The 15165-nt window shown below is 45.5% G+C and overlaps 1 protein-coding gene across 1 annotated transcript in view; it reads left to right on the top strand.

Moving 5' to 3' along the window:
* Positions 1 to 15165, top strand: part of OPN3 (opsin 3) — a 41029-nt gene that overhangs the window by 11728 nt on the left and 14136 nt on the right. The gene's annotated exons all lie outside the window — the stretch shown is intronic.

The following is a 15165-nucleotide window of genomic DNA, read 5'->3' as shown; positions in this document are numbered from 1 at the left end:
AAAATCTTCCTATGAATTAAGATCTGTGTAACTAAAGTGAGACAGTGGGTTGGGAGAAGGCGAAGGGAGTTGATGACTTCAGGTCATACCAGAAATCAAAGTAGTATTATCCCAGTATTTATTTCAAGAGCTTCATTTCTTGATACACCATGTCTATTGGTTCCTGCTGTTGTCCTTGGATTGTGGCATTTTCCTGTTGCTAAATACGTATTTAACCATAACACCCTCTGAATGATGACTACAGGCATATCTGTCATCAGAGGAAACAGTGAGCGGCTTCAGAAGTGCAGGGCTGACGAACTCGAACAGGCAGATAAACACCTGTTTGTAGTTCAGGCAGGAGAGACATCTTTAGATTATTCTAGTTTTAAAGAAATAGGAATCCTTGGGGACTTTCATGCCATGGGGTTTATGCCAGTTCCTTTTATTACTTAAAACATGATGAAAGCCTTTGGAGCACCCATGTCTGACATTTTTTAAAATTATTTTTATTTTTTAAAGATTTTATTTATTTGACAGAGGAAAAGAGAGCATGAGCAGGGGGAGGAGCAGAGGGAGAGGGAGAAGCAGACCCCCCGCTGAGTGGGTAGCCCAGTGGGGGACTCCATCCCAGGACCCTGGGATCATGGCCTGAGCTGAAGGCAGACACTGAGCCAACAGGCGCCCCTGTTTGAGACTTTTATTTGTTCTTTATTTATTCCTCCCTGTTACTTCAAAATAACAGAACTACTACTAATGCAGTATGCAGAAGTATTTTTTTTTACATCATTATAAGTTAATTTCATCATTATGTGGAAGTTTAAAGTTTTTATCCCAATTTCAGCATTTCTACTGCCCATCATAAAGAAGACATTTAGGGGAATGTCCTGAGGAAGACCAGGGAATCTTGTCTTTAGGCAACTAATATAACTGTTAATTTCCTGAAACAATTTCAGTCAAGTATTATGGAGGAATGAGCTGTATGTCCGTCCCTTCCCCGAACAGTCCCACTTTAGGACGGCAGACCATGATTTATCATGACCTCTGTTACTGAGACAAACACCAACCAGGTGTTTATTAAAAGGAAAAAGCAGCAGATGAGAACCGCACTGGAAGTCACTTGTCGTGAGACTATAGTTTCCTTTAAACAGAGTCTGAGTGTGCTGGAGCGCTACGCCCTCTGTAGTGTCTTGCATTTCACAGGCCGCCCAAACCAGGTTTGGTGACCCTTCTTCCCTCCTCACCCCTTTACCTTCATCAGCCCGTTCCAGACAGAGTCCCCCTGGGGCCAAGCTCTGGGAAAAGATATCAGAATCATGGTCCCGGGTCTTTTCGTTAGTAGTACAGGTAATTAGTTTTTAAATCAACAAAAATACTGAAAATGATGGAATATTTTAAAAAACCCATAAGATGTCCCACCTAATACTTTTGCTAATTTTCTCCCATCAAAGCAGTTATTCTCAAGCCAGGGTGATTTTGCCCATTTGGCAATGTCTGGAGACATATTTGGTTGTCAAAACTATAAAACAAGCAAGGGGGTGCTACTGGCACCCAGTGGGTAGAGGACGGGGAAACTGTTAAACATCCTGCAACGTACAAGACAGCCTCCTTCCCGGAAAAGAATTACCCAGCCCCAAATGTCAATGGTGCCAATGTTGAGAAACTCTTCATTAAAATTTTGAGTATTTATAATGTATTTGTTTTCCTTTCTTTTAACTTTTGGCCCTAGCATCTTTTTCATGTAAGTGCTTCTTCAACAGGGCCGTTGTTGGTAGGAACGGCTGTCTTGGCTGCTCCTCCGTATGCCCCCAATGCCCTTGTCTGCCTCCCTCAATAATCAGCAGTTGCTTCCTTCTGAAGCTTTAAGACAACTCGAATTCCAGAACAAAATTCAGAGAATTAGGGAATATATCTCATCCTGCCCCAATTGTCAGTATTGATTAGGGATTTTGTTTGTTTAAAAAAAAATTCATTAATTCAGAAATAGAATAATTCTGCAAAGCATTTATAGAAATGAGAGGATGCTACCTTGCTTATTTTGGTGTTTTTTGGTAATACTACTTCCTTGTTACCTTTCTCAATGATATCTTCATATATATTGCAAAGAACTATCTCAAAATCAATGTAAACATATTTCAGTATACTTTTTGTTTTGAAAGGGTGCTTTTCACTTGACAGGCTATAGGCAGATGAATCAAATTACATGTATATAATAATATCCTGTGAGTTTCAGATAATCCAGTCCAAGACTAAATAAAGCACCCATAATTGAATTGTACCTGCATTTTCACTCAGTGATGGTTCACCAAGCAATGAGTGAGGGGAACAATTTATAAATAAGGATTGACAATTTATAAACAGGGATTATCTACAGATAATACCTAAATTATAATAAAATAGGTCAGTATTCTTAATGCAGGGAAGAACCCCACCTAAATTACACTGCAAAGAGAAACATAGGGTTCAATACAATGTGACATTTACTGAACATCGTCCCCCAGTTGCTGTGTTAGACCCTGGGAACTTACTGAGCACTTTATGCCATGCACTGTTCTAAGGGCTTGCTATATTTATCTTACTTCCTCCTCATGACAGCCCAATTGGATAGGTTCTCTTATTATCCTCATTTTGCAGATGGGAAAACAGACACTGAAGGCAAAGAACTTGACCAAAACCACACAGCTGGTAAGTGATAGAGCTGGGCCTTGGTCCTGGGGAGTTGGACTCCAAAATGCACGTGCTGCGACTAAGATGTGATGTGAGGTGTTCAGAGAGGGCTCAGAGCAGGTCCAGGAACAAGTAACGAACTCCTCATGTGCCAGGAACTCTTCTAATTTCTTTATACATATTGTCACATTTTTAAGATAACTGTGGGAGGCAGGTATTAATGTTTCCATGTGCACATGAGAACTTAGGCTCTTAGTTGTCCCAAAGTTACAGAATTGGTGAGTAGTGGAACTCCCACTCCGTTGGGGCTGATGTTGGTACACAGTTAACCAGTCCATTAACAAGGCCATGGTCATTTTTGTGATGTAGGTATGGACAGACTTCAGTGAAGGCACAGAGTGTTTTGTCTGAGTAGGGAAATCTAAGAAATCTTCATGAAAGAAAAATCCAGGGCTCTGAAGGTTGAGAAGGGTTTCTAAAAGTCAATACTGGAAACATTCTATATGGGGAGAACGTAGAAACAGACATAGGGGCATTGAAATGGTCTGCACAGCTGGAGCAGTGACCTGGTGTGCAGAGATGGACAGAGGGTTAGAGCCCAACGTATCCGCTCTCTTGAGCCATGCTAATTATCAGCTGTGTTGAACCATGCTAATTGTCATAGTCTTAAATCCCAGGGGACTTGTGGATACAAGTGGATAATGAGCTATTGCAGTTTTTCCAGTTAGGGCTTGTGTTTAAAAGTGTACCCATTGGCAATGTGGAGGGAAGCTGGGGAGGTGCAGAGACCCTACAGATGGCTGGGAAGGAGGAAAAATATGGGATAGTCTGGGCAGGGCAGGGTGGTAAGAATGCAACAGGCAGAGAAAAACATGGACATAGAAACATGGTTGGTCGTGCAAGGTGATCCAGAGGTGGTTCTGGAAGGTCTTAGAGGATTTCGTATGCCAGGGAGGGTTGACTTTGTCCTAGTGGTCTAGCACGTCCCGTCATTAACCAAGGAAATGGGCTGCATCTAGATACCTATAGAGGAGGAATCCAAGGGTGGTAAAAAGTGTAGAAAGGAGACTAAACACAGCTATTAAAAGATCTGGGCAAGAGATGCTGAGAGTCTGAACTGGGGTCATAGCAGGTAAGACGGAGGACAGACCTGAGAACGACTGGGGAGATTAAACCGGCCTCACTCCGTGACTGATTGGATGTGAGAGCTGCAGGCTCGAGAGAAATCGGAGACGGCCGGGAAGGGGCTGGTGGATAGGGATGTGCTGCGAATGCAAACACGGCACTCCACTGCGTTTGATGTAGCAGCTCTGCCCCCGGATAACGTCCAGACTGGGAAGATTCCTTCTCTAGGATTCCTGGATATACCCACCCCCCGGCTTGTTAAGCCTCAAGGATGTGAGTCAGAGGCTTCCAGCACCTTGATTCCCAGAAAGTCCGTCTGAGACTCAGGCCACGTAGGGAGCAACCAAGTCAATGATGGGAGGAGATGAATTACTTTAGTAATTAATTTTGAATTTAAAAAAATTACTTTTTTTTTTAAGTTTCCATGGCTCATGATACATTTCTGTTGGACAATGTGTCTGCAGCCAGTGCCGCTTAAAGACTTCCCAGTTACATGAAATAATCCAGTTTCTTTTTCCTTAAATGGGGAGAAAAGGTGGCAGAAATAGGAGAAGAGGTAGAACCTCTTCTGGAGGGGTTCTAGAAGCCAAGGGGAGTTTCAAAAAGATCCTGGTCTGAAGCGTTGATACTGCAAAGAGGTTGGGAAAACTAATGTTATGGCGATTGATTTCACAACTGATAAAATTCTAGAGCAATGGTTTTAAACTGTACAGTATGACTCAAATGGGAGTGTTTTAAAAATACAGATTACCAGGTACCACACCTGTATTCTGGGTCGGTGAGTATATAGGGGCCCCTGTAATTGTTTGCTGGGTGGGCGGTGGGTTGACAGACACTGTGATGTTGGTATGTGGGACTAATACAAGTATTTGATGATATGGTCGAGGGGATTTAAAGTAGCTTCTGGTGCATATTTTGGCAGGTTGTATTAAAACCATTAAAACTGTGTATGCCTTTTTACCCAAAAATTATATTGTCAAGAATTTATCCTAAGGAGGTAATCATAGATGCAAGGAAATACCTAGCAAATGGACGGTAGAGTCCATGACTAATGCTTAGTAAGTGCACACCACATGCTAGTTTCTGTTTATGTGCTTCATGCATATTAACTCTTTATTCCCAACTCTGTGAGGTAGTTAGATACTACTAGAACCCCATTGCTCAGCTAAAGAGAGTAAAGCTCCAGGAGATTAATTTGTTCAAGGTTTCATTAAAAGTGGAGGATACAGAGCCTGAATTCAGTGCCTTTGATGGTATGTCATATCATCTCCCCTCACATCAGTGTTAGAATAGTCCAGTCAAAAGTAATCTAAAGATGATTACTGTGTTGTGAATTAACATTTGTTAAGTGGAGTATAGGGTGTCGCATCGCGGTTTAGCAACACACTACAGGAAATCAACGCACCAGCAAACGAATTATTCAGGACCCAGACTCCGGAGACACTCTTTAACTCCTCTTTCCCCCAGAAATGATTAGAACAAATCCTGTGATACCTCCCATCTCTGCTGAGGTCAGTCGGTGCCAAAGGAGAAAGTGTCTTCAGTCCATAATAACTCCCACCTTTATGGCTCAGTGTGTTTTTTGATCTGATCCGATTCTGAGCTGCTGCCCTGTTTGCTCAGCCTCCCCTCGCGAGCGGCAAACGCCTCTGTGTCTTCAACATCTTCGCTGAACATTTTTGCTACTTCCTCACTTTCCTTTAACCCTGGCAGCCCCCGTGGACCCTGATTTCCCACCACCAAGCAGAGGCTTTTTTTAAAAAGCACTTTATTATAATGTTTTTAAATTAACAAGTGGAGTAATGTGTTAAGTGGATATTGGACGTTGTTATAGGGTGTTGGATGGTGAATTGGGTTCAGCAACAGATCACAGGAAAAACTGAGATAGTTTATTACCCAGAGTCCTAGAGGAGTACATGGCACCCCTCAAGGGGTCACATGGGGAGGTCAAGGCAAGGTACAGGCAGAGAGAAGCACATGCCGTTATTAGGGTCTGTGGATGGAGTGCTTTAGGGTTCCCAGGGCAAGTTTGGTCAATCCCAGCAGAAGGGGTGAGTTTGATATGCCACGTGGAGACCTTCTCTGAGGAGGGCACAAGGGGAAGGTCCTGGGAGGCGGGGGAGACCAGGTCATAAGGGCGGTTGGGAAAAGTTCTATGAAGAACTTAGGTTTGCTTGTGAGCGCATGCTATTCTGTAAGCCATGTGCTTGCATGAGGGGCTGGTGTGAAAGTCCCTGCAGGCCATTTGACCAAGGGGGTGCTGAGACCGCAACGGTCTGCGTAAATAACAGCTTGGCTGAATTCTCGACGTACCCCATAGACCCCAGGGCCAGGTAGTGGAGAGGGTGACCCACCGAGTATCACTGCGGCTCCCAGAGCGCCCCTCCTTCATTTCCCCCAGGAAGATGTTTAGTCTGTCAACACCTGCCCGCAGTGTGCTTGAACTTGGGCTGTCAGGGAGGTGTGCGGGCACTATAAGGCTCGGGTCGCTGGGTTTTACTCAGTCTTCTCTCTCTCCTCCTGCATCATCGGCTTATGGTCGAGCCGCCACCCCCAACGGTCCTTGACTTGGGACCACCCCGTTCTGCTCTTCGTTGGAAGAGTCTGTCTTCTGAATGCCTACTCCTTGCTGCCTCCATATCCTCAATGAGTTTTATTCCTTTTGTAAGTTACTTTGAAGGTTTTTTAAAAAAAATTATTTTTTATTTTTTTCAAAGGTTTTATTTACTTGACAGACAGAGATCACAAGTAGGCAGACAGACAGGCAGAGGGAGAGGAAGAAGCAGGCTCCCTGCTGAGCAGAGAGCCTGATGCGGGGCTCAATCCTAGGACCCTGGGATCATGACCCGAGCCGAAGGCAGAGGCTTTAACTCACTGAGCCACCCAGGTGTCCCTACTTTAAAGTTTTTATACTTTAAAGTAAAGGGTGACACAGTGAGTGCACACATCTGCCACCCTCAGTGAACAGAGATGAGCCTTCCTATATGTTTAATCCATCTTCAAAGAATGGAAAATTACAGATCCAATTATCTTCTATTTCTCTTTCCAGCCCATTCCACCTCCTCCCTCCTCGAGGTCGCTGCGTACATGAATATAAGGTGAAACCACGCAATGTTTCATTGCTTTGCTCGTGATTTATTTACCCATTTCCCTCTTTTGATGGACATTGGGTTATTGCCTGTTTTTCTCTGTATTATAACAAACAGTGCCTCACAGTTTATCCCAGTATACATCTCTTCCTACTCAATGTGCGAGAGTTTCTCTAGGTCTCTGCTGTCCAACCTGGTCACCGCTACTCTTGTGCGTCCTGAGCACAGGAAATGGAGCTGGTCTACACTGAGGTGGATGTGTGTAAAAAAAAAGCACTAGACTTTGAAGATTTAGTATGAAAAACAAAGTATTTCATGAGTAAGCGTATGTTGATTACGAATCTAAATATCTAGATATGTTGGATTAAATAAAATGTTATTGAAATTAATTTTATCTGTTTCTCTTTTTAAAGTGTGGCCACTAAAAAAGTTAAATACTCTATGGGCCACATACTTCTGGACAGCACCGCTCTAGGGGATAGAAGTCCATTTGGAATTGGTGGACACGGTGCATGCTGGGTAAACAGGTTCCTTCCCTTACCGTTCCGTCCCAGCCCTTTATATCAAGCCCCCCATTTTCTTGGTGATCTTTCCTCTCTCCGAGCTCCTATGGCACTTAGGTCTGAATGTCTCATGCAGATATTCAAACACACAGTTCTGTATTTTGGTTTGTCTTTTTATGCTGCCTTTCCCCCTTTATTACCAGGGACCATATCTGATGACTGAGCTTCCCCAGGATTAAGCTCAGGAGGAAGCTTCCTTAAATATTTAAGGAAGGTTTAGATGCTCCTGGTATGTTACCTCTCTGCTTTTAAGCTAGGACTCGCCCTACAATAATTTTATCTTATTTACCTAGAATATGCCTCGTGCTTCTTGTGTGTCCCGGCTTCTCTGTGCTCGCCCTAATGTGGCAAAATCGCCTTGGCAGTGACATTAGTCCTCACTCTGCTTCCCTTTCTTTGAAGAAACTCCTGCCGATGTCTTTCCAACAAATTTATTGCTTCTAATGGGTTCTGGAGTCTTGGTAGCTGGCAAGGCCAGGGCCAGCCTCACACATACAAGGTCGTTAGGTTTATAAAAGCTGCTCGTCAAATGACACAAGTTCAGCCTCTCTCCACCAGGCTGCGTCTGGTTCTATGAAACGGCATCATGACAGCTTCTAGGAGCACAGGAAGCAACAAACTGCAAATCACAAGGGGAGGCAGGAATGACCCTAGAGGCGAGTAAGTTACAATGAAGATTCAAGCCACCGACACAACACAGACAAGCCCCCTCCCTCAGAGCTGGCGCTTTGTGCATGACCAGAGGCCAGTGTCCCTAGGGGACACTGTTCTGTGAAATGAAGTAGTGGTTTCCTGTGTTCCTCCACTGGTGTTGACTGTGGAGGAAAGTCTGGGAAATGAGCAGAAAGCCACAGAGAGATGATGTTAAAGGCCATGGGATTTTAGCATAGACCTACTGTTCCGAAACCAGTCAGAAGCAGCCATGCTCGGGCTCCCTCCCAGGCGTACCAAAGCAGAAGCTTCAGGCCAGGGCCTTGGAATTCACATTTCAACCATTTCCCCAGGAGACTCATCTGCAGCTATTTCAGGACCTGGCAGTTGGGAGTCACTGTTCCTACCACGGGAGACAGACTCACTGCTCAGATATAGAAGGTTTTAAATTAAACATCGAGGGAGAACCCACATGAAGCCCCAGCCGACAGCGTGATGGGAGCTGGAAGCCGTGGCACATGAATGGGTCTGGGAATCAGCGGGAGCACCTGCGAGCTTTGCGTGCGTCCTCGGGCGGGATGCTTCCTATTTGTAAAGCTTCCCTCCCAACCTCCAATCTTTCTTTAGCCTTTTTCCACTTGACATTCTCGGCTCAAGATGACTAAGACTTTCAAGAAAACGATCTTTTCTTGCCCACCCAAACTGCTGCACAGTAGTCGCCAAGATGGGTTTTACACTACACGCCCACCTCCCAGATGTGCCTGTTAAACCTCCAGTGTTTCCAACCGTCAATGCACTGCCCAGGGCACAGCAGCAAGGGTGGTCCCTAAGACATTCTGGCAAGTTCGTTCTTTTTTCACATTGCCTGTGTCTAGGTCCTGATGAATCTCATACCACGGTTTTTAGCTGATAAGTTACTTGGACACACACACACACACACTCTCTCTCTCTCTTTTTTTTTTTTTTAAGATTTTATTCATTTGACAGACATACATCACAAGTAGACAGACAGGCAGGCAGAGAGAGGAAGGGAAGCAGGCTCCCCGCTGAGCAGAGAGCCCGATGCGAGGCTCGACCCCAGGACTCTGAGATCATGACCTGAGCCGAAGGCAGAGGTTAACCCAGTGAGCCCCCCAGGCGCCCCCACACTCACACACTCTTAAAGCTGAGTGTCTTATGTTCATTTTTGAGAGAAAAGTGACGCTGGTCCTTGGCTCTATCTCAGCATGCTCCACTTGGTGATCGAAAATGACCTTAAAATGGAACTGCATGTTACCACCTGCTTTAAAACCTAAATTCTGGGCTCCTTTGAGGGCTTATAAATTATAAATGACTAAATTAAGATTTAAGTCTGTACCTCTCTGATCTCCTTGTATTTTTAATTTGTTCTTTTGGGCTATCTCAGATTTTCATCTCTTAATGCCAGGTAGTAACCCAGAGAGTCCTTAGAAGCTAGAATCTTGGTTGCGGGCAAGGGGTCACATATCCCCAACTCACTCGTGTGTGGAGTTTCTCTACAGAATTCGCAAGACTCCATGCTCCTCTATTTTGATCACCACCAACTCAGCTCTTTCTGAGGAAAATCTGAGCAGAGCTCTGGCCTCGCAATCAGAAGATGCGGGTCCTCCTCCAAGCGAGACATTACTCATCTGTGACATTAGGCTCATCCCAACTCCCAACGCCCTTTCTCACACCCTAACCCAAGAGGACACGAGCCTTCCCTTCTCTTCACAGGTCTGTGAAGAACTGACGGTAAACACACATGGGGCAGTACTTCGAAAATTATTAAACACCATACAAAATAGGTGTTATGATTTGTTACTGTCATTGGAGAACAAGAGATGACAAATCTAGCGGGAATATCATTTGACTTTATGTCATCCATAAAAATGAAGATTTTATAGGGACTTTTTAATAATCAAAAATTATCATGCGATGACTGCTAACTAGTATTTTGATTTGAGCGAGGGATCCCTCAGGAAAAATAGTAGGAAGTGGGTCTTCTTTTATGTTCTTCTGATCTATATATTGTATTTTCCTTTAAAAACGTTTTCCTTTTCTTTGAAATCTGTGACTCTTTCCAAGCGGCATTTTCACATGAGTGTTTGCTTAATTATAGGTGTGACTGTTTACTTCAGGGTTTTTATCCTTGACTTGAGAAGAAATACGGTCATATAAACATAACTTTTATCATCAGCTAACATATAACCCCTTGTTAACTATTGCAGAAGCCAGGGAGGATGTTAAGATACACAAGACATGGTCCCTAGCTCTTAGCCATTTGCAATATAACTGGAAAGACAAGACATGAATGCGTAGAATTGTGACCAAAATACGGGAAGTCTTGAACAGCCGCCACGAAGGTACGGTCTGTGCTGTGCGTGCGCACAGTGTGGCCTCACTCAGGAAGTTAGAAATGGCGAAAGAGAAGATGGGCCGGGGTGCAGGTAAACCGCAGAGTTCTCTGAACACCCGTGCAGTAAGCAGAGGAAGCTTTGCAGATCATTATGCCAGAGGAGATTACAGGGGTTATGAGATTATTAGCACAAATTCCCCCAAAATAACGCTTCAGGCAAGCATACGGATCAGTGACTTACTGGGGGTGGTTTCCAGGGGATTGAGAATGAGAGAGTCCAGGGAGGGCAAGCATCCGAGGCCGCACCCGGAGCCGTGGCTTCCCCCGAAACAGCCGCGTGCTCTGTCCTTGGGGACACCTTCAGAGAGGCTGTGTGAACCCAGCGCGTCTTGAGAAAACCCGTGGAATGGGTGGGTGGGGGTGGGTGCAGACAGTTGGATCACTGGCCCCTTCCTGTCTCTTGGCTCCTTGGGTCCCAGCCTGCTCCGTGAGGTGCTCCATGCCCCTTGCCTCTGGCTTGGCTCAGCTGAGTGGGAGCAGCCGCTGGGGACGCCACAGCCTACGTGTGCTCGGTCCAGGGAGGGCACAGGTGCAGGCCGGTCCGGCCCACGGGCCAGGGCTGGCCGGGGCTGCCGAGCCGAGCCTTGTCACTGTATCAGAACCGCCGTCGCTGGGGAACAAGGCAGATGGTCACGGCCCACGCTGGGGAATGGGGGCTCGTGAGCTGGCTCAGGGACATCTGGGGTGGCCCGCAAACTGAATCCCGTCTCCCACTGGTGCTTGGCGCAAAGGAGCATGAGGCCGGACAGAGGGAAAAAGAGTCAGTTAGGAGCAGGTCACAGCAGCCCCTTGCGGGCTGTGAGCCTGAATGAGGAGGAGGAGACGTGGGAGACCCAGGGATGAATTTAGAAATATTTCCAAAGAAAAGCTTCTGCTGAAGCGAAAGCGCAAGACAGAGGAGAGAGGAGAGACGGAGCAAGGATACGCGTCCGTCGAGGGGCCGGAGGCGAGGACCTGCTGGAGGAGAATTCTCCGATGCAGCTTTTCTGCGGACGCTGTGCGCGTTGTCCTAAGATCGAGGTTGCCCTTGGCAAGACGTCATTTTGATTAACAAGAGCAGCGTATGCCTCCCGTTTTACTCGTGGCCCCGACCCATTTTTGAGTGCAGTTAAATTAGGGTTAGAATTGAGAATATCTCAGATCCTGATAAGCCCTCCCCGCGGACTGTTTTCTGGACTGTTGTCCTGCTGTGTTTATGTTGTCGCTTATGAACCTGAAGTAACGGCACGGAGCGGTCACTTTATGTCGACATGACCTTCCGCCCCGGGCCTGCAGACTCCAGTCACCACGGGTGTTTCTTGGGACTCCTGGCATAACGCTTATCCATTTTCCCCCTCGTGATCTATCTTGTCCAATATCCTCCGCTGACAAGCAGACCGAAGTATAAAGTAAAGAAAGTTCTAATAAGACCTTACCCCTGGGACACCTGGGTGGCTCAGTGTGTTAAGCCGCTGCCTTCGGCTCAGGTCATGATCTCAGGTCCTGGGATCAAGCCCCACATCGGGCTCTCTGCTCAGCGGGGAGCCTGCTTCCTCCTCTCTCTCTCTGCCTGCCTCTCTGCCTACTTGTGATCTCTCTCTGTCAAGTGAATAAATAAAATCTTAAAAAAAAAAAAAAAAGACCTTACCCCAAGATGGGGCTCTCCTTACCCCAGAAGCCAACAAACCCTAAAACAGTGTCAAATCAGAGGCGAGGCGAACGGTCTGAAACTGGGCTGTCGGTGCAGAGGGAGCTGTAGGAAGACAAAGCCAAGTTTGAAGCCCGAGGAGGCAGGACAGAGGCGCTGATGTTGGAAGAATCAAAGATAACCTTGGGGAAATGAGTCCAGGATGATTTCCAAGCGACGACGCGGACGCTCAAGGGAGCCTAGGAGGAGGGGACGCACGACCGTAGAAAAACTCGCCCGTATTTTACCAACGGAATCAACACTTCGCTCCACCTCCCTGTGAAAAATCACTAGTATTTTGGGGGCGGGGGAGGAACTCCCTTGAAACACCCGTGAAGAGCGGCAGAAGCCAGAACTGCGCTGACAGCGTGGTCACGGCGCTCGGCCGGGAGCCAGCCCACAGCCCACAGGCCAAAGTCTGCCCCGGGGACACCCTGTCTTCTGGGGCTCGCTGGCCCTTTCGTTCGGGGCGTTCCCAGTCCGTAGCACACAGCGAGCATCTGGTGGGTAGGTGTCCAAGTGGTGGTCAAAACCAAGTCTCTGTGTAGGTTTCTTACTGAAATCATAAATTTTTGACCCACAGAGCTGGAAGTTTCACACTGTGCTGGATTTCTGTGGAACTGAGTCCGTGCACTAACCCTGAGGAGCAGCAACTTTGGGGAACAAACAATGGAAAAATGGAATTTGAAAAGGGGGAGGGAAAAAAATATGGAAGAAGGAATTATTAACTGGAACTCAGTTTCTGCCGTAACAGACGGCGGGCGAATGCCTAAAATACGTGCACTAAAGGACTGTGCACCTTTTGGGTCTTTCCAAGCACTGCTGTTATTGATCCAATGGTCACTGGGCTTTCCAGTGCTGGAGAAACTATTCAGATGAGCATGGTCATCTCTAATTTCCTTTCAAATTCTTCAGCTTAAAAGAAATTAAGTTTAAAAAAAAAATCACCTTTTCAAGGGGCTCCTGGGTGGTGGGACTCTCGGTTAATTGCCTGACTCTTGATCTCAGCTCAGGTCTTGATCTCAGGGTCGTGAATTCAAGCCCTGCTTAGGGCTCCACACTGGGCAGGGAGCCTACTTTATAAAAACAAATTAAAAAAAGACCTGGGGTGCCTGGGTGGTTCAGATGGTTAAGCGTCTGCCTTTGGCTCAGGTCATGATCTCTAGGTCCTAGGATCGAGCCCCACGTTAGGCTCCCATCACAACAGGGAGTCTGCTTCTCCTTCTCCCTCTCGCCCCGCTCAAGCTCTCTCTCTCTCTGTATATGTCTCTCTCTCTGTATATGAAGAAAATCTTAAAAAAAAAAAAAAAGACCTTTTCAATAGTAACAGGCAGCACATGGATTATATATGTTTTCTCTAGTGTCTACTTCACTAGTAGAAACTTTTTGATAATTTCCCAAGAAGATTTAGACAATGAGTTTAGCATCGTGTCGACTTTGGAAGCAGACTCTTTGATTCGAATGTTGGCTCTTGTTTTTTATTAGTTTGAGACCTGAGCAAGGTAGTAAACCATGTTTATCTCAGTTCCCCCTACAAAATGGGGATGGTAGTAACTTCCACGTGTCTTACAGAGTTGTGAGGATTAAATAAGAGAACACAGGCAAACTGCTCAGAGCAGTGCCTAACACACGGAGATACTCTCCATGTGTTATGTGGCGGAAATTATCCTTGTTAAGTAAAAGGGAGCAGGAAAGATTACTCTACTAATAAGCAATGGAAACAAGATTCCAAAGAAGTGGTTACTTCCTAGGAGAATAAGTTTTCTCAGGCATATTAAGCATGTTGTTTTTCTTATTTAAGGTTCAAATACAAATAGAGGTCCTAATTAATAAAGAAACATTTTTATGAAGCAACATCAAATAGTTTCCAAAACTATATATAGATGAAAGTAATTAAAACTTCTCTCCTGGGGCGCCTGGGTGGCTCAGTGGGTTAAAGCCTCTGCCTTCGGCTCAGGTCATGATCCCAGGTTCCTGGGATCGAGCCCCACATCGGGCTCTCTGCTCAGCAGGAAGCCTGCTTCCTCCTCTCTCTCTGCCTGCCTCTCCGCTTACTTGTGACCTCTGTCTGTCAAATAAATAAATAAAATCTTTAAAAACAAAACAAAACAAGACAAACTTCCCTTCTTCTAGAACCCTCTGCTTCCACCATATTGAATTATTTGCAGGAACCCGAATGCTCTAAGCTCGGCCAGGTCTCCGTGTGTTTCATGAGCCGGAATGGGACTGACACTGCTTTCCCCTCACGCCCCTCCTCTATTTGCTCGGTTAAACCGTATTTAATCTACGAGACTCACTCAGATAGTGCCTGCTTCCCAGAGAAAAACTGGATCGTTTCCTCCTGTTATCAGATTCGGAGTTTCGCCTCATACTCTTGGAGTGTGAGCTCCTTGAAGACGTGAACCACGCCATATTAATTTTTTAATCCAGCAGATGAGTATTGACAGGTCTGGCGCCTGGTCCAGGCAATCGCTCTTCTAAGCATTTGCTCTCCTGTATGTAAACTTGCTTACCCAGTCGAGACCACTGAGCTATAAATAAGTTATTCACTGTGGACATCTAGTGGCCAAGGGGGGAGATGACTGTTCTTAAGCAATTACATTAATAATACTTATTGTATAAATTACGCAGCAAGTAAGTAAAGTAAATCCTTACTGTATAAATTATTAACAATTTAAGCCCAGAGCTCCTCTGCCTGTTGCTGTGCCTTCTGCCAGATTTCTACCACTTAAAGCAGTTTACCCCTAGATACTGAACTATTCAACAATAATAACTATGATGATGATATCCTATATATCATCATCTAACCAAATACATTCATATTCTTATGTAACACATAGACACACCCTCACGATGAGGTGGCATTTTGGTACTATTCTTTCTATTTTACTGTGAGCAAATTGCGGTTCATAGATATTAATTAATTCTCCCAGAGTGATCTGTGTTTATGTACAGAAACTGAAGTTGAATCCAAGGCTGGCCTCATAGACATTCCTCTATTATAGAATT

This window comes from Mustela erminea, chromosome 17, assembly GCF_009829155.1.
Source record: "Mustela erminea isolate mMusErm1 chromosome 17, mMusErm1.Pri, whole genome shotgun sequence".
Classification (NCBI taxonomy): domain Eukaryota; kingdom Metazoa; phylum Chordata; class Mammalia; order Carnivora; family Mustelidae; genus Mustela; species Mustela erminea.
This window is presented reverse-complemented; position numbering and strand designations above follow the sequence as displayed.